This window comes from Monopterus albus, unplaced genomic scaffold (genome assembly GCF_001952655.1).
Source record: "Monopterus albus unplaced genomic scaffold, M_albus_1.0 scaffold50.1, whole genome shotgun sequence".
Classification (NCBI taxonomy): Eukaryota; Metazoa; Chordata; class Actinopteri; order Synbranchiformes; family Synbranchidae; genus Monopterus; species Monopterus albus.
In genome coordinates, this window is record NW_018127930.1 from 965,942 (window position 1) to 986,840 (window position 20,899).

General features: G+C 40.3%; 1 long non-coding RNA gene across 1 annotated transcript in view; it reads right to left on the reverse strand.

Moving 5' to 3' along the window:
* Positions 1 to 20,899, reverse strand: part of LOC109960781 (uncharacterized) — a 22,695-nt gene continuing 1,796 nt past the window's right edge. Inside the window, exons 2-3 of the long non-coding RNA XR_002275042.1 lie at positions 15,990 to 16,144; positions 1 to 106 (exon numbers count right to left, since the gene is read on the reverse strand). This is a non-coding gene — a long non-coding RNA (uncharacterized LOC109960781). The remainder of the gene's footprint in view (positions 107 to 15,989; positions 16,145 to 20,899) is intronic.

The window sequence follows — 20,899 nt, forward strand, 5'->3', positions numbered from 1 at the left end:
TGTTGGTTGGGGTGGAGAAGAAAGAGGAGGTGGAGACGGAGCAGAAAGCGCCAGGATCGAGGGAGGTGAAGCACCAAACTCCTCGACGTATCCTGGATCAAACTCCCTGAGGGGAGAGGGAGAAAATGAAAACATTATTTTGTTGAGACATTCCTGATCATCTTGCATAATGTTTAGTGTTTTATACTTGACTTATATTGTAATAAATGTAGAGAAGAGGTTCCATAGTCTAACAGCATTAAATGATACAACAAAGGAATGAAGGCTGAGTAAAAACAATGAGTGGAAGTGGGATTACCAACAGTGTAAATCATTTTCATCACTTTGTCGCTGAGTTACTCTTTTAAACACAAATACTGTCACGTTTTCATTATCCCATTCTTTTGGTCACTTCTACTTTACAGGTTTATTAGATCAGTTAAACGTTTGCAATAACAGCCTACCAGAAAGGATTATAACTATACAGGCCTGCAGGAAATGTTACATTTCATTGGTGTTAGCGTGCCAGGTTGTCCGCCCAAAAAATGAGCTTTAAAAATGTATCTTGCTGCTTTAAGAAAATTATTGTTTTCCTGGCCCTCAAATAAACCATAATCAAGACCTGATTATCCGTCCCAGGCACGACTGGCTAATCAACAACATCACACCCACAGACCAGCCACATGGCTGCCAAAATAAACCAGGGTTGTTGTGCTCAGGTCTGACTGGTTCAAACAGGACCATCTGCGCGCCTGTACTCCCTTATAACATCATGCCCCCAACTCTGTCTTTTATCAAATACAGTTCACCACAGGAAGCTACAGGGGATACTCAATGACCTGCAGGGCAAAGGTCAACTGTGGTAGTACGACACCAAGGAGGTCAAAGTTCAGAGGTCAGAGGATCCTGAAAGTGAATGTCTTCTGTGTATTTGAACAAAGAGAGAAGAAAATGGCTCTCTGTTTAAGTAGTGAATCGCCTGTCTACATACACATTCATGGACAGGTTACATCCAAAATCCAGAAATTATGAATCCACTGAGGTTTAAATTTTGGATCACATTTCCTTTGCTCCTGACTGCACAGAAAACTTGCTTTGCTCTATTTACTTCTGCTGTGTAGGCTGCCACACAATCACAGTGAAAAAAAAAATTGCCGAAAAAAAGCTACGTGGTGTTTTGGCATGTGATCAGCATTCAGACTCATGGATCTGTTACTCAAACTGAACTTTATGAATGGCATTTCATTGTCTCAACACTACCTGAACCAACACTCACACACACATCCTTGTTTTCAGCACATACCAAGGCCCTACGTAGACTTACATTTCCAGGAGATTTACCCTAACTTGAACCAAAGGTGACACTTGCTCTAACGTCACACATGTAACACACAACAGGAGGTAGTCTGCGTTAGACATGTTCTCACCTACTGGAAATACTGCCCTGAGGTTATGTGTGGGGGAGCACCTGGATAGAGCACACAGGAGACAGGACATGATGCGGTCATGTAGCCAGTTTGTAATTTGGTCATAAACAAGTGAGTCTCCTTTGGTTCCTTAAATCAGTCTGGTGATTCAGGCGCCAGCTCTTAATGAGAAAAGTTCCCGAATCATGTCATATCGCCAGTTAGATATTTTTGTTGTGGTATTTAACAGATAATTAACTGAACTTCTATGCATTTTAGCATTTTAATTAACATTTCGGCCTTTATTGATTGTAGGCTGATGTGCATAGTACAGCAGCTAATTCTGAGACACACAATGTTACTATAGTTCTGTGGTCCAGGAGAACCCAGAAGCTGCTGTTCAGAAGAAAAACTTTACATCAGGATTTCTACAATATATGATAGAGGAGCTATTGCTGTCATCATATAACAAACAACTTAGATGTTGCCTGGCACCATTTAAATCTACAATCCTTCTGAACAGAGAAATGAATAAAGAGCACAATACACAACTTACAAAAAAACACACAGACTCATAGAAACACACCCTGACTTATATTGTTAACTGGGAAATTCCATGGGTGCACATTCAGACAATCATTTAAACACTAATCTGTGCCGCACACACACAGGTGTACACATAAAGGCCTATTAAAGTGAAACCTGTTAAGCTGGTCAGAGGAATGTGCAACAGCCACAACACCCGGAATTCAAAAGAACAGGAGAGACGGTGTTGTCAAATTCCACTTTCCATCTCATCACACACACACACTCAGAAATCTCAAGGGCTTTGTCTTGATACAATAAATTAGATTTGACGCTCCACTACCCTGAAAGTTCAAGTGGATTTTGTAGCCATGTAAGAAAGTCCCACTGGCATGCTTCTGGCAGCCCCCACTGATTTAACAGCATCAGTCATGGTCTTGGGTTGGGGTAAGTTTTTGAGATTGTCGTCATCATCCTCACTTTGTACCCAGTGACCCTGGTGAGTCCTCAAGACCTGCTTCCTTTCTCCCGCTATCCTCCACCTCCCTGATAACATGCTGTGTGTAGGAGGCTCATCACATTACTGCTCTTTTATGTTGGAGCTGGTGTTTAGAGTTACACCTGAACATGATGTGTGGGCTGACCACCTGTTATCAAATGACCCATATGCCATTCTTAACATCTAACCCATTTCCATGACCACTGAGCATGGTCATGAGATGTGGCTGTGGATAAAACAACTAAAACAAGTTAGATCTTGTCTTGAGAAGTTGTGTGTGTGTGTGTGATGTTGTTGTTTCCACAATCAAGAATGAATTTTCAAGCCAATGTTAATAGGTTAAATATCCAAACATATCATTGACCTTGTACATCCAGTGTTCTCATTCCTCCTATTACTAATTAACTAAAAAACATTTAGAATAAGTTTTTAAAAAAATCATTTCAGTTTTTTTTACAATTCCAAAAAGTGAACCTGGGGATTTTCCAAGAGCTATTCGCCAAACAGACTGGAATGAATTTCTGTGATGCCTGCAGAGAAGGACAGCAGCATATTTATGTGCAAACATCACTGCACAGCTCAAACATTTGGTGAAGGAGAGGGATCATGTGTTGAAAGTCTGACCTGGAGATTAAGAAGTTTACCGTGCTATGTGGGGATTTTCCAAGAGCTATTCACCAAACAGACTGGAATGAATTTCTGTGATGCCTGCAGAGAAGGACAGCAGCATATTTATGTGCAAACATCACTGCACAGCTCAAACATTTGGTGAAGGAGAGGGATCATGTGTTGAAAGTCTGACCTGGAGATTAAGAAGTTTACCGTGCTATGTAGTCAGGGTCCTATACCGTTAAGAAAGGCTAAAGCAACTTTTTTTCTTTATTGGTGTTATTTGTAAGATTAGAGGGAACACTAAAGTTTGGGAGCATATTAAAAAGCTAACTGAGGTGAAAAAGTTCTAGTCCTCCAAACCCTTATTGCTTAGTTTAAGTAACATCTTTGAGCATAAGGTAATAATAAACTTACTTTGTGTAATGCCCAAAGCTAAAGATACACTAGCTATGGTATGGACTCTGCAATGTCTGTAAAGTCTCTACAGGAGTCCTTGGCTTCTCATATCACAAACATTATCAACCTCTCAGATTCTCGAAGGATTTCTCTAGATACATGAAAACCCTCTTGCTTTGAACCCGATGCCATTTGGATTTAGAGCGCACCACTTCACAAAGACTGCAATCTGCATGTTTTTACAAAAGATTAAAACAATAATGGATATAGACAGTACTAAAAGGGACATTTTCTTGACCTTAAAAAGACTTGATATGGTAAAGGTGATTTATCCATCATTACTTAGATTCATCTGATTCACTCAAATAAATGACATATTGAAATCACAGTATTTAACATGTATACCTGTACAAGGCGTCCACTCGGATCTATACTCGGACCACTTTTATTTAGTCTGTATAGTAATGATCAGCTCTGTGCCTGCATGTAGAGGTACAGCTATGCTTCAATGACATAGCAACCTTTGTACATCGCCATACAAGACAGCAAGCTTCCAAAATCACTACTGCAATGAACAACATTACTGATCATGTACTTAGTTAAATGTGACTGAAACCGTAAGAATGTCTCAAAATGGCCACACACCACTTTTGACCCAGATAAAATGGTAACAGGGCAAAGGCACATCTTATCAGAAATAGGCAGGACAGCCACAAATGTAGTTAACTTAATCCAGAGCAAGGAATAAATGGATACACTGTTGCCTCTTAGTTTTGGGTTGTTTCCAAATTCCATTAATGTATTACTAACCAAGAGTTGTAAAAATAAAGTTATATGGTCTAATAGAGAACTCGTTCATTGGACAGCTTGGATGATGTCATCCTGCATCCTCCACATTACATGGTCACTGATTTCCTCTCACAGAGGAAACTCTGCTGACTAACAGCTGGTCTTTAATAAACTGATATGTGTGTTTGTGTTCTCTGTGTCACAGAGAGATCACAACAAAAAAAGGGATGAATAGTCAAGACTGATACTGGACCTCATGTATCATAACTAATGACTATTGGCAGAAACAGGATGGAACCAAGGTGTGTGGTTGTGTAATATTATGGGGGGATAGTTACAGAGACCCATCTGTTACTGAACTGCAGAAAACTGGTTACAGGTAGGTAAAAGCACCTTATATTTGGGGATCATGTACATTTACATGTACTATTATTTGCTGAGGCTTACCCTAACTTTACTACAATATTGTATTTGCCATGCACAGATATTATAGTGCTGACTTTTGCTGAATTGTTCAATAAGATCAAAGAACCCACAAAGTTCCCACAAAGTCGCTTTCTGGACGGCTCTCATTCCCCATAGTGTTTAAATGCAAAGACACACACACACAGAGCAGTTGCCTGGGAAACAGTATTGTGGTGGTCTGTCCCTATAATGACTTCTTCCTCTTCTTTTTTGAGCAGAGAAACTCAAACATTCATTCAGCTCAATTACGTCAACCAACAAACAAGAAGCACAAAGACAGAGTCACAGGAGATAAATGAAAGAAAACAAAGAGAAAGAGACAGACAGAGGGGAACACCTAGAGAGAACTACACAACTATGATTAAAACCTGCAAGACAACAAAGTGTTTAAATTCCTCTTGGGTCTCGTTCGTCACTAAGTACATTTTCACTTTCAATCCAACAATCCAATCCAAATGTATTAAAAACCTGAATGGATAAAAATACACAAAATACAAACATGAACATAGTAACACTAATTCTAATAACAAATACAACCATTGAAATTGGAGAAACAAACACTGATGTAGGTTTTCTTCAAATTTTTGGAAATTATACTTCAAATGATACTATTACATGTAACACAATTACCATTACAATTAGTAGAGTTACTAATAATCACCACTTCATACACAAACTATGACACCCTGCTGATAACTGTGCTGGTATGCTGCATGACCTCCTAAAACACACACACACACACACACACACACACACTCCTCACAGCATTTTGACATCATGACTCATCCCTTGCTCTCATCTCTGCTCAGCTCTTTAACTCTCTCAGCTCCCTGCAGCCTGATTAGTAGTTTCTAGGTATATTTGAAAATCTGACTCAATAATAACAAGCACCTCGTATAGCGCCTCTCACAATTGTTACTAAATTCTAGACCATGCTGTGCTTCTGATTTTGTGGCAACAATTTTGGGGAAGACCCTTTCCTGTTTCAGCATGACAGAAAACCACTGCACAGAGCCTTGTGTTCGACTCCATCCAACACCTCTGGAGTGACCTGGAATCCCAACTGTGAGCCAGGATGCATCAGCCTTGCTAATGCTCCTGTGGCTGAATGGGAGCAAATCCCTGCATCCAGTTTAATAAGGCCTGTGGTTAACACAAGGCCAATACATTTTCACGTTTTGTTCTATCACATAAAATACATCAGCAAATACCCCACTCCTGATGTTTTTATGCTTTTACATATTTTAAAAAAGGCAGTTGCTAACAAGTGGTTAGATAGACTGCCAGAGATTGTCGAGAATATTAAACGCCATCACACTGCACATTGAGACTCATATACTCACTAACCTGCATTTATGGCCTCGTTATTTTTAAACACGTGTGCTTCTAAACTATTCTAATTAACTGACCCAGCCATGGTCACCAGCTAGATCGGGTCACACTATGAGGAAAGGATTTTGTAAAAGAGGAAAGTGCTATAAATCAAAAGCTGGAAGCCGGGGTGGCGATGTTGACATCATGGGACCGTGGTGTAGTTCATTTATAGCCTTACAATAGCTTTTTATTTCTGGCGATTGTATTTGGGCTTCAAAAATCAAATATATAAAATAAAATATACTTGATTAAAGCAGTTTATTGTAAAAGCATCTCTGTGCCTTTACCAGAACAGGAGTGCTTTTCAGTAGTCAGGTTTACATTCTGTCTGAATCACACAAACAAAACAGAAGAATACAAAGCACATGCAAATACCGAGATCAGCGAGGACATGGGCGCCAAACCTGCTCGACAGAATACCGACTGACACAGTGTGTTCATGCTGAAGATGCTGACAGGGAAAACACTGCCAGTCTCAAAAATATACACTTCCACCTCATGGTGCTGTCATTAATATGGATGAGACGGCTCACTGTTTGATCTTATATTCATAACTGATAAGTATGTGAATACACGTGGAGCAGATCCTTCTTATGTCTGGGTTCAAGTTCACTTTAGGTTTTGTTTGAAAAATATCTAACGAATGACCCAGCACGGTGGCACAGTGGTTAGCGCCATTGCCTCACAGCGAGAAGGTTCCGGGTTCGGGCCCCACCTGGGACCTTTCTGTGTGGAGTTTGCATGTTCTCCCCATGCTTGCGTGGGTTCTCTCCGGGTACTCTGGCTTCCTCCCACAGTCCAAAGACATGCAGCTTAGGTTGATTGGTGTCTCTAAATTGCCCATAGGAGTGCTTGCGTGTGTGTGGTTGTTCGTCTATGTGTTAGCCCTGCGATGGATTGGTGACCTGTCCAGGGTGTACCCTGCCTTTGCCTGATTGCCGGCCGGGATTGGCTTGTGACCCCGTTCAGGGACTAAGCGGTAGAAAATGAATGACTGATCCAAAATGAGCTTAAAGGTATGTAAAAATTAACACCAACAGACTTTTAATGCCAGGTAAGACACCAAAAGAACAATCGAGTCAAAATTAAACTGCCTGACATTTGAAGGGAGTTTTGTAACTTTTGTCCTTTATGAAGTAATATATCTCGGTTAGTTCACTTGGTATGTCATCATTTGTAGCTTCTAAAGATTAATAATACATTACTAACTAAGCCTGTTTTTGTGTTTAAATAAAGTCTTATTCTTAAAGTATATCATTTACAAAATAAATGTTTAATTACACCAGAGATCAGGTAATTTTTTTAAGTTAAATGCTAACATCAGCATGCTAACAAAATCAGAATAACACTGCTAGCATGCCATTGTTTAACAGGTATAATCTCATGTTGACCTCTTACTGTAGCATGTTAGCATGCTAACATTTGCTAATTAGCATTTAACACTAGGGACAGATGAGGTTGAAGTAAATGCTCAGTTTTGCAAAATCAATTTGAAATTTAGATCCAATCATAGTGTTATTAATGACTCTGTACAAAAATCCATGCAATTCATCAGGCAGATTTTATTTCACATGGTAAGTGTAAACTACTGGTCGAGCTTGGTAAAGTCATGAAATCATCAACGACATTAGGATCCTTTCGCCTTTCACTTTTTAAATCCACAAAGGTTTGATATTTTTATGTGTTTGACAGTGTCCAGTGTCCGTTCCAGTTTATTTACACCAGAAGATGCCCATCTGAGGTCAGCTGGTCTTTTAGAGAGGCCAGTTAAATAGTCTGAAACTGAGCACTTATATTAGCAGTGGAGTAATGCCACATCGGACCAACAGGTCATCTCAGCAAATAGAGCAGGACAACAAGTCAATTAACAAAGGTCTGAATTTGTAGTTTTTTTGAAAAAACAAACAAACCACATAACATTCGATTTGCTAACTCAACAAATTTGTTCCAAGCAAAACAATACAAATATCATAAACACCATCTATTTTCTAAGCATGAAAATACACAGCGCACTACAAAACCTCTACTACACACTGTTAGATCCAGTGCTAGAAAGCCTCTAAGAATAACAAAATCATCAGTATGTTGTGTGCTCTGTCCAACCATTACTGTAATGGTACATTTTGACTAGTAGGTGCGTCCTGTTGGTTGCTTTCTCTAGTTGCCTCATGGAAAACAAAACCTCTTGATGTGTAACATAACACCAGTGAAGTGCAAACTGCTGCTTACTGGGGATTAGAAGACAAAACACAGGACAACCAGATGGAAGATGCAAGGCAAGGCACACACACAGTGCACAGGGGAGTGGTGACAACCCTACCTACATCATATGAAGAAAACCACAAGTGTCACGTATCGGTTAAAAGGAGCCCAAAAAGGCCTCAACACACATGCTCCATTGGCTCCTCACTAAGTATTCTGTCTTCCTTTGGCCCACCATCCTCTAAGGTGCTCTCAGTGTGATTACTCTGTACATCATCCAAATACTTCAGGAGAGCTGAGCAAACTCCATCTGAACCTCCTCTACTTCCAGTGATAATGCTACATCACATAATATGTGCACTGGCCTTTAAAGGAATTGTTGAACATATGCTTATTCATATTCTTTTATATTGAGGTGACATGTGTCATCCTCATGTGCATGTGGTAAGCACAGATCTGGTTTCTGGATGTGGTTAGGTTCACTTAGCATAATGACCGGAAGGAGGGGGAACAGTCTGGCTTTATAGAAAGTTCAAACACACTTACCGACACTTCTAAATTACTATGCTTCATTTTTAATCAGTATTTGTGGTTTTATGGGCAGCTGCATGCTGTAACCATTTCTTGACAAAATAAAAAAAAAAAAACAGCATATCTATCCACCCAGTGCTTCTGTGCAGAATCTCAACTTGTTTCTTGGCAACCTCACTGTGACGACAAGACTCTGGGAAGTCGCTGCACCCATCTGTCGTTTGCCAAGAAATAATTACAGCTAACTCCCCCTAAAACCACAACTGTCCAGATCTGGCAGCCACATATGGGTCAGAGCTGGCTCACATTTGGTCTGATCTACTCTAGACGGCGCACCTAAAAACCCAGTACAGCAGAGAGCTTTCAATATAAACAGTATGCAGAAAAATAGGTACTAAATGGAAAAGCCCTGTTATTAAACACAGTAACTCTGGCAGCTAAAACTAAAGTTTTCACATTTTCATTGGAATATTGAATATTAAATGAACTTTTTAAGCCATTTTTGTGCAACACATTCCAAAAAAAGTTGGAACAGTAAAGCATTTACCGCGGTGTGATGTTGCTGTTCCTTCTCACAACACTTAAAAGCCGTTTAGGGACTGAGGACACCAAGTGATTAAATGTGTCAGGTGTCATTTTGTGCCGTTCTTCCTGCAAACAAGTCTTAAGGTGCACAACAGTCCTGGGTCTGCATTGACACAATCTGTATTTCAAAATGTGTTACACATTCTCTACTGGGGACAGGTGAGGACTGCAGGCAGGTCGGTCCAGCACTCACACCCTTTTCCTCCACAGCCAGACCTTGGTAATGTGCACTATGAGGCTTTTCATTGTCTTGTTGAAATATGCATGGGCGTCCCTGGAAAACATGTCGTCTTGAAGGCAGCACATGTTGCTCCATCATCTCTCTGTCTGTTTCAGCATTAATGGAGCCATCACAGAAGTGTAAGTGACCTTTGCCAAGGACACTGACACAACCCCAGACCATGACAGACCCTGGATTTTGGACTTGTTGCTGGTAACAGTCTGGATGGTCCTTTTCCTCTTTGGTCCGGAGCACACAGATCAATTCCTTCCAATAAAGACCTGAAATACTGATTGGTCTGACCACAGTACACGTTTCCACTGTGTGATGGTCCATCCCAGATGCCTCTGAACCCAGAGCAGTTGACTTCTGGACACTGTTGACATAGGGCTTCTTTTTGGCACAGTACAGTTTTAAGCAGCATCTATGGATGTAACTACGTATTGTAGTGTCTGACACAGGTGTGCCAAAGTCATCCTGACCCCGTGTGGTTATATCACTTATAGAAGAGTGATTCTTGATACAGTGACGTCTGAGGGATCAGAGACCATGGTCATCCAGCTTAGGTTTGACCCTTTACGCACTGAAATCCCTCCAGTTTTCATGAATCTCTTGATCATGTTCTGCACCGTAGAGGGTGACATATCCAAATGCTTCCTATCTTTCTTTGAGGAACATTGTTTTTAAACATTTCAATAATTTTCTCAAACGTATGTTGTCAAACTGGTGGTCCTCGTACCATTTTTGCTCCTAAAGGGCTTGGCCTTTCTGGATGGCACCGTTGTACCAAATCATGATGCATTCATCTGTTGACATCACCTGTTTCAAATGGAATCATCATTTCATTGTTTTACCTCATTACTGGCCCTGAAATGCAGCTGAACCAACTTTTTTGGGGGGAATATGTTGCAGGCATCAGAACTGAAATGTGTTCATTTTGAACAAAGAATAAAACTGATGAGGTCTCACATCAAATAAAGTGCTGCTGTATTGTTTTCAATGTCATACAGGACACAGATGATTTACACATCGCTGTTTTCAGTATTTTTGATTTTACATACCGTCCCAACTTTTTCTGATTTGGGGTTGTAGCTTTCTGACTTTTTCAGGCAGAATTGCAAGAATTCCACATTAACGACAACATACGTTGCAAAGGCAAGATTTCCAGATTTTTGTTGTCATGGAAACAATTATAAACACAACAACAAGCTCAGCATAACTCTGTCATCAAGGACACTGCCATAAACATGCTGCTATGATTAATGAAACCCTCGTGTTTTTGTACGTTTTGCCACATTTTGGTGAAGTATAGGAACAAACACTACTTAGTTGTGTTTAGGAATGAAACTACTTGAAAAACATACATCACACACTTGAAAGAAACGCCTGGGGAAGGCCTGTGTTTCATTTACCTAGCCATCCAGCCTCCTCCTAACAATGACTTTCTGCCTCTGTATACTACAACACCTAACTTTGTCCTTTGTTCATGTCATAATTACTATGGTTGCTAGATGTCATTAAACAATAACAAGTATCTGTTAGTCATAATAACCTGTGGGCACAAACGACCTATTGAGTCGTTATTTAAAGGAGGAAAGTCACAACAATTCCCATATACTAAAAAAAAAAACACCAATGTATGGGGAGCTATCGCTGCTGATAAATGAATAAAACTTCAACAATTTTGAGCAACTACTGTAGGTATCCTACAGATCTCACACCAAGGATTTATGTTGTCTTAATTTATTAGATGGTACAGACAGCAGCAGACAAGAGTCATTTTACCCAGGTCTATCTCAATATTTTGTCCAATATATATGTTTTATATATCAGGAAAAAAACATTGGCTACATCCACTGAGAACCACACAACATTGTCACTAGTAAAAAAAACTGCATTCTCACTGGTGCCTTTTCAGATCAAACAGCCCACAGGCCTCAGCCCAACAGCCTGAGCTAGGAGTGAGCTGCTGAAGCCTGTCTCGAGGCCTCCAGCGCTCAGAAGCAGTTGGAGAAAACAGCTGACTTTCAACTGATCAAAATCCGCTCTCAAAACCTGTTCAGAGCTCATAAATCTGGATTTGAGCATGTATTATCTTTTAGCAGGTATTACTATTAGTTTTGGCTTTTGGTTTTAACACCATTAAACAGCAGCATTTTCAGGAATCAATAAAGGATATTTCAAAATGATTGGAGGTTATTATTTTTGTAGTTTAGTTGAACATTTTATCAGTAATAGTGCCATGTTTGGTATAGGTTTCTAATGTCACACAACCTCCCTTTAATTTTGTTACATATTTTTCTCAATCTATTTAAGAATCACACACATGCGCACACACACACACACTTACAGCTTTGATGGGAAGCTCCTCAGAACACACTCTGGTTTGTTTTCAGCCTGTTATGAATACACTAATGGCATGGTTTGTCCTCTCTGACTGCCTGTGACTCTGTTTCTGTGTCACTTTACTTCTCTGTTTTCAGCCAATCAGGGCTCACCTGAACAAACCAATCAGAGGGAACACAGCAGCTATGGAGGAGAGAGAGTCAAATGGACAGACAGGTGTGTTTGGTTTCAGAGTCACACACCTTCTCTCAAACTGACATACAGAATGAGGACACACACACACGCACACAACCAGCCATAAAAGTACCTAACACCTCTTTATTGTCCCTGAGAGGCTGCTACTTTGCAGCTGCCGAGATGAGAGCTGATGAACGAGTGTGAGGAGGAAGTGATGAAGGAAAAGATAAGATAGAGAGGAAGACATATAAATATATTCTTTTAAAGAGGACATCAACTCATCACGGAACCCTTGACTGTTTAAAACACAGCTCAACATTTAGTGAAACCTATGACTCCCAAGGTGCATTTTGGCAAGAAATATCCAATCAAAGTCCTGTTTTGTGTATGGTTAAATTATCCACGACACACTCAATCACAGATCAACAGTCCAAAAAAGCAGCAACTGTATCCTAATTTGCCTCCTAGATTAGCACATACTGGCTCCTTGGCTTCTCCCTGTATGACAAGTCCAGTTTGTGCATCATGCATGAAATAACAAGCTTGAAATGAAAAAGAATAAAGAAGAATAGCATCACAAGTTACTGACAGTTCTCTGCCTTTCCTGGCAACCAGTGTTCATGGGATAATGATTTCACTAGCAGAACACTATAGTCCAAAGGTCCAGGTATGCAACTGCAGAGTTTGACCTGCTGCACAGCCCACTGCACATGGCCAAGGCATGAAACCAAGATCAACTGTTCTAATCTCCCAGCGTGCCTCAGGGCAAGCTCAGAGGAACAGTAGAGAATATACATGCAGTATTAGCACACTGGATTCAACAAGCCATACTGTGTATCTACTTTTATAAAAACAGACCTCACAACAGTCGATCGCTCTCGGCTCCCCATCGGATCCCTACGAAAAGTAGATCAGACCAAAAGACACACTACTGCTCTCTGCTTGTCTGGAGCATAATTCTCACACCTTCCCTCCTTGGCACACCTTCCCACAATGCCATGTGTGATTCTGCCCTATTGTGTGTGTACGTGTGAGAGTGTTTATGTCTAAAGTCTAAAGTCCTGTATTGTGTCATGCCTCTCAGACGTCTCCCAGTAAATAAAAATTACAGTAGCAACAGCAGCATTGCTAACAGTCACACCCCAAACCCAAATACCTGTGTTTGTACCTGGCAAGGCAGCCACCTGAATACTGAGATACTTGGAGACATAACACACCCTCAGGCAATCACACTGGAGGCATCCCACTCTTCCAGTCACTCTTAAACCATTGATTCTGTTTGCAAATATGTGTCCATCTCTACAAAACTGAACACAAGTGGCTGACTTCTGTAAAGTCATTTCATGGGACCATTTGACTCATTTAATAGTTTTCTGTCCACTTCTCAGCTAACTACAGTGTATATTTATATCTAATGTCCTGTTGTTAACACCTGATAAGAATACTAGCTAAAATGGCTAAAAGAAGCTAGCATAGTGATTGGGTATGGGAGAAATGCTTCATGGGCCAGTGTGCATGACATGATGATTGGCCACTAGCCCAGTGCTTCACTGAGGGGATGGTTGACACTTCACTGACCGCTGCTGTTTATTGTGGTGATGCATAAACACTGTTTCCATAATGTACACATAATGCATGTCCTGTATGTCTATAAAGGCAGGAAACCAATCCACAGTCATAATTATCATAATGTAAGCTGCCTAAGTTTTACCAATAGCTGGTAAAATTTAAAATGTGGGGTTTTATACCCAAATACTTTGGTAGACTGTACCACTAATACTTTCAAACTGTAATATGTAAGATGAAATTACCCTACATGTACTTAATTAGTTTCTAAGCATATTCTTTTTCTTACTGCATTGTAATTGGCTGCTATGATATAACTTAGGTGATATTTTGGAAATTAATGAACATTTAATAAAAAATGACAAAATTACAACCAGTGTTAACAAACACTGTACTACATTCATATTTGCATAGTGATTCAAGTAGTTACACTACTTTTTTGCCATTTTTTGTGTAGTTACCTACTAAAACTACAAACAATTTTGGGCCAAAAAAGGAAAAGAACAATCTCCTCCTTTAATTTTTTTCTTATTTTACCATGCTGCATGTGAGCACCTTTTCAGGTATTAAATTCAACTCAATGACTTTTTTTGCTGGCATGTGACTGTTTTATATTATATTTTGCTATAATTTCATATCACATGTACATTTTTTTCTAAGCAGCTGTAGTCAAACCAAGCTAGATTTCTCCCTAGAGTAGCTTTGCTGTAGATCAGCCTCTTCTAGTGTGAAGTAATTGGTAGCTTCCCCATCACATATTACAGCAAACACTATAGTAAGAGTGTAATATTATTCAATGGTAGCAGCTTTGGTAGGCTTCACAACGCTATTTTAATTATAGTGCAATATATATATAGTGATATCTTAAGTCATATGTAAAAATGCTGTGTAAAGGTTTTAGATACTAAAAGAAAAGTGAGGATGGTTTTAAAACAATATGCCACTTTTATTGAACCGACTTCTTTCATTGTGTCTCTTGTACCCTCATGTGATCCCACACTGACTCCATGATGATGAGATCAGAACTGTATGAAGGCCAGACCCTCTGATGCAGGACTCCTTGTGATTTTAGTCTCTGGACATAGTTCTTTATGACTCTGGCTGTGTATGTTTTGGCTCACTGTCGTGCTGCAGAATGAATTTAAGACCATTCACATGCCTCCCTGATGGTACTACAGTATGTAATGGATCAGGATCTAAACACCTGAAGTGCCTAAAACCTTTGTACAGTATATGTGCAGAGATGTGGTAGACGTGCAACTCACAAGCTGGATGTGGCATCTGCATGTTTGCATATCTGCTCTAACATCACCAATGTTTCCATTCTAATGTTCGATCCTAGTACATGTTTTCCTTTATTTAATAAACTCCACTGAACTCATATCTCACAGCTAAGAATTAAAACTTTGTCAGAGGAGAGTAGGCTACTAACACATGACACTAACATTTGCTAGCATTTCCATATTATGTACAAAGTGTAAATTTGTTGATTAAAAGCTGTTCAGCTGTTTATCTGCAGACACAGTATGTAACAGGTGAACCTAACTACCTTTCTGTTTAGTGTATCACTACTGTGTAAAGAAAACAGAGAATTTCTTCAGAATTTCACAGATGTGTGTTTGCTTTTACTCTGTAAATGCAAACTATATAATACATACACAGAGGTAATTACCAATCACAGCACTAGTAATGAATGATGACTGATAACTGCTAATGAAGAGTGTTTGTCTGTGTGTGTGTGTGTGTGTGTGTGTGTGTGTGTGTTTATTGCAGGGAGTCAGCTCTGATTTGTACTATGAACCAGGATGTACAGCAGAATCCTGATCAGTTACAGATTATACTGGTTGCCAGCAAGGACGCAAGTAAGGAAGGAGGGAAAGGGACCTCTTAAGCTTTCAGTCATACCACTCTATTTGACAACAGTGGAAAAACAGAAAGCCTGTTTTAGTACATTCCTAGATTAACATTACCATAGATGTGCTTGTAGCCTGAGAAAAGCAGACTCTGACTAATGTTTATTAGAACATTTCTGGCTGATTGACAGAAATAAATGACTGACTAGAATACAAAAAAATCTAAATATTTTCTCAATAGGTGTTTTGCCTTTTTGCTAAATATCATAGCCAACATCATCAATCTACTCTCTCTCTCTCTCACACACACACACACTGATGTTCTGTTACCTGACCTCAACCTGATGGCTCCTGATAAAGTATCAGGTTTCTGGATGGCTTGGGTTGGCTGTTAATAAAAATAAAGAGGATTTGGCTTCAGTCTTAGGCCCGTGTAGACGCACATGCACACACAGCGTCTGTACCTGCGGACAGTGAGCTGCAGCGTCTTGTAAGATCCTTTGACCAGAGCAATGGCTTCCTGTCGGTATCCAGTCAGCTCCACGTCATTAATGATGACAAGCTCATCCCCCACCTGAAGAGGTTGGTCCAAAGTGTCCGCCTTCCCGCCCTCTTCTACCTGCACAGATACATAAAGACAAACATTTAAGGCTGGGTTTACTAAGAAAAGAGCAAAAGTGTGCAGCAGCTGTTAATGATTTTGTGGCTTTATTGTGTCCAAAGTAGCAGCTCGTTACACTTCCAGCACCCAGACTCTCCCTGGTATGAACATGTCATGGACCTAAAGTATCTCTGCACTGACACACTGATTAAACTTGTTAAGTCACACTGGATGTTACATTTGATTTCAGGATTTCTATTGTTCTGAAAGATGGGAAACACTTGACACTAAACACTATTCTATTTTCTGCCATTTTTTTATTCCCATAATTCCTCCTAATGCAGAAGGTGGTGTGCTCCTTAGAAAATATGTGATGGAGGTGCAGTCTCCAACCACCTATAGCTAATTAAAACTGTCAGCAACTGTCAAGGACCCACTGTACCACTAAAATTCCAGTGGTAAATCAGCCATAGTTACCACTGTAAACTGCACATGTGTAATGCTAAGTTGGAAAGCTTGAGAAACTAAATGGGCAGGGCTAAGTGAAAAGTAGATAATGTCAAAGAATCGTACTAACACATCCTGTAAGTCTCTCATCACTCCTACATAGTGATGATGAAGTGATGATTCAGCTGAGACTCCCACTCTGACACACACACACATCTGCACTTCAGTCTTTGTCTCTGATCCTCCTGTTAACCATCAAGACTGATAAAAGTCTACCCCCCAACCCTAATACCAAACCTAAACCTGATTCTAAAATCAAGTCTTAACCCTCAAAAAGCCCTTTGAAGGTGTGAGAACCGACTAAAATGTCCTCACAACAAAGGCATCAACCAAAACTGTAAAGTAAGAAACATGTGTATACACACACACACACACAGAGTATATAACAACATGGCCTCATTGCTTTATCGGTGCTGCCAGTGATGCCTCTCAGCAGCCTGTCAGTATGTGTGCCACGGTTTCAAAATGTACAGTATGTGTGTGCCTGTCTGTCACTGTGTGTGTGTGTGTGTGTGTGTGTGTGTTCAATTTAAGGTCACATTGTCTTGTTGTCTTGTTCTCTATGAGATCATCTCAATGAGACCCTGAGTTGGTTGTAGACATAACTCTGCACAAACATCACAAAGTCGATGCGTTTAGCATAAGGTGCTCTGCTGGTACCTGTAATTTTTGTTTTTACCAGTGGATGCCACGAAGCTGCTGACCACTCTATTCTAGGACCTGAACTTTGAGGCCAATTTGTTCAACCCTTGAGCGTCGATCGTGGCAGCAGTAAGTGCCTTCTCCATCGTGACACATTCATCTACGAGGGTTCCAGGAATCCTGGAAAGCTTAATTCAGGGGGAAAGAATGCCTCCGAGCCACTACTGGGATGTTGCTAAGTGGCAAATGAAGAGGTCAGAATGCATGAGTATTAAAATGCAGTTCTTGCCATGGCCACAAGGTTCTGGCTCAAGAAAACTCTGTATTTTGGTGAAAGGGAAAACCCCTAAATTGGCACTTTGATTGATAGGTCATACCAATCTCTACCTTTTCTGTACCCACATTTAGATTTCATAAGCTGACAAAGATGAAACGGACCAGTAAACTAAAGAGCTGACTTGTGACATCTGCTCATAAATGTGTAGATCCAACACTGAACAAGTTTTATACCATGAATTCGCTATAAACGGTGAAAGTTCCGCTATTCGATAGTTGTTTTCACATACTTTCTATGATTGAAGGTACTGCTCTGAAACATTAATCCCGTCCATGTGGGACTCTTCGAAAAACAACTGCCAAGAATTTATTGCAGGGTGTGTCCGACCCTCTTCTGAATTACATCTTGTGTTACTATTCTACACACTGCAGCTCCAAAATCTGAAGGGTCCTCAAGCAAAAAGTGTTCCTGCTCATGAGCGACTTTAATCAGCTACGTACAGCAGCCCTGAAAACACAACTACACTGGACAACACACACTGACAAAATATAAAACAACAAAACTGAACTGAACGACAACAAACGGCAGCTTGGTGTAGGTCCGAGGCCACTTGCAGACAAAGATGGGTTTTCAAATGTCTCCACATGAGCTTTACACATGTAATAATAGCACAAAACACAAAAGTGACATAAATGTGAGTTTTGTATAATGAGCTGTGCTGATGTGAAGCAAATAAAATATCCTCTGAGAAGTGTGAAAGATAATAGTAAACCATTCCTCAGCTCTGTTGAACTGTGCATTTGCCTGCACTGTTCGCCTTGTTCAAAGATAAATATACCCAAATAAGGCTTGCAGTATCACTCAGTTACCCTGCATATGTGTATGTGGTTTTCAGTGACTTTGGTATTCCACGTGTATGTGTGTGTGGTTTTCAGTGACTTTGGTATTCCAGCTGAAATTCATTATCCTGCAGATATCCAAACAGAACAGCTACGCCTGTTCAGACCATGACTGAAACAACATACCTCTTCTAATCAATAGTGACTGTATGATTTGGGACAAGCTCCTCAGACAACAGTGGGGGACTCCACCAGAAAAAAGTCCTCAGTTACTACATTTATTTAGAGTAGTGCAGTGGTTCCCAGTATTCTTGGCTTGTGGTAATTTAAAAACAATACTAGTGACCCCTCCTCATGCCTTGTTGTGGCTGTAGTGTGGACTTAAGTTATATGCAGTTGAACCAAATTGTGAATTTTGCACGTCATAGTCCCCTATGTCTGTTTCCTGTCCGTCTCAGCATAGTCTCTTAAAAAACAGCCAGATATCCTGACATTTAGTCCATAGTAAGGGTCAATAGCAAGACTGATTCAAAGCGGTATTCCAGCAAATTTTGTATTGTGCTTCCATAGAGTCTGGGAACTCACAAGAGACAGATTTACATAACAGAGGCAGAAATATAGAGACTTTATGTCCCTATAATACTGTATGGGGCAAGCTCCAAAAACACCTACACCTACACACGTGTGATGATGACCCCCCAAAAATCTGAGGACCTGAGCAGACCTGAGTCTCAGGTCCATTCCTTTGTATAGTCCGCCTCAGTTCCAGGAGTGCTGCAGGTCTTTGGACTGAGCTAATGTTTGGCTGGACCTGACAGGAGCTGCGAACATTCTGATATGAACAATAGATGTTACATCTTTACTCTACAGGTCTTCACTGGTCTGCTCAGTTCCTAGTAACCCAGACTTAGCTCTGAATTTAAGTAGGACCAGATCCAAATTATGTCTGACTAGGGTCCTGGTCTACAGGTCTCAGGTGGCATTATGTCTAATACTGACAATTATCATTTAGGTCCTTTTCAGAGTGGGACTTTGTTTGTGAAAATGTATTTATGCATGTCAGGTTTAGGTAGGTTTTCCACTCCTATTGTAGTCAGTCTGTGTTTAGTATGACTGAGTAGGTTTCATTAAGAACAATGCATTTTGATACCAGTCACAAGACCTTCAAACTAAGACACATTAATTTAACCTGAGCTGAACTGGCTGGATTAACAGAGGTCTTCACTATAACCTCTGACAAGAAACGAACTGCACTGGTGATAATCATGCTGAGGGGGAAATGTCTTATTATACTATTGCTGTAAAAAAGCTGGTGTGTACAGTATGTTTCACAAGGGTCAACAAATCTGAATATGAAAATCTAAAACAACTGTGAGGACCAGCACAATCACAAGACTCAAACCTTTTACCTTCCTCACACACAGACTTACTGGTAACAGTGTCCGGCTGACAGGACAGGACATTTTGTGCCTTCATTGTGCCAAATACCTTCATTACATTAGGCTACTATTCCACTGGTGTTATAAATCTAGTTGTAATATAATGACCTACATTTAAACACTAGTCACATATCCATCCATCCATTACCTATACCGCTTATCTTGTAGAGGGTCATTGTGCGGGTGAAGCCAGTCACAGCTGACTCCAGGTGAGAGGCAGGGTACACTTCGAACAGGTCTCCAGTCTATCACAGAGTGTGTAGACTGTTTACATGTAAAAAGATGAACAATGTGAAGGATTCCATAAGTGAAGCAACCACTAATTGATCGCCCCCTGGTGGCTAGTTGCAATATAGGTCATAAACCCCGCCCCTACCATGTGAGCAGATGGGACATGAGCCAAAATGAAAATTCAAAATACAAAAAAATATATTTTTCGAAAAGGTAATTTTTGTCATTTTATGTAGATATTATCACACTGGTGTGAAAACCACATTCACACCTACGTACAATTTAGAGTCATCAGTCAACCTAATCTGCATGTCTCTGGACTGTGGGAGGAAGCTGGAGCACCGGGAGGACAGGCCGCCATCAGCCATGATCAACCTTCTTGTTAGGCGACAGTGCTAACCACTGCATCTCCTTGATCATTCAAATCACTGCTTTACACTTGTCATGACAACTGAACCATAAAATTCTGTCTGCTGTCAGAGAGAAGAAGGCCAGAAAAATGAAGGCACACTGTGAAACACACTAGGAGAAGTGTGCAAACACTGATCAGTACAGTGCAAAATAAAGGCATGTGTGTTCAAAAAGCACCCAGGAAAACACATAATTCACATTCTTGCCCTATTTTACAGTCATTTGGCCTCCATCCCAAAATAACCTCCACACATACACACCAGCTTGCTGATTTACATTTTGATAAAATAAGGCCATGATCACTGTAAGGACAAAGGCCAGACTCATTAGTGGACATGTTCCTTAATACAGTGGTTCTCAAACATTTTGTGTCATTCCCCACTTAAGAGGCTGGGCGAATTTTCAGGCCCCACTTGTCAAAAAATAA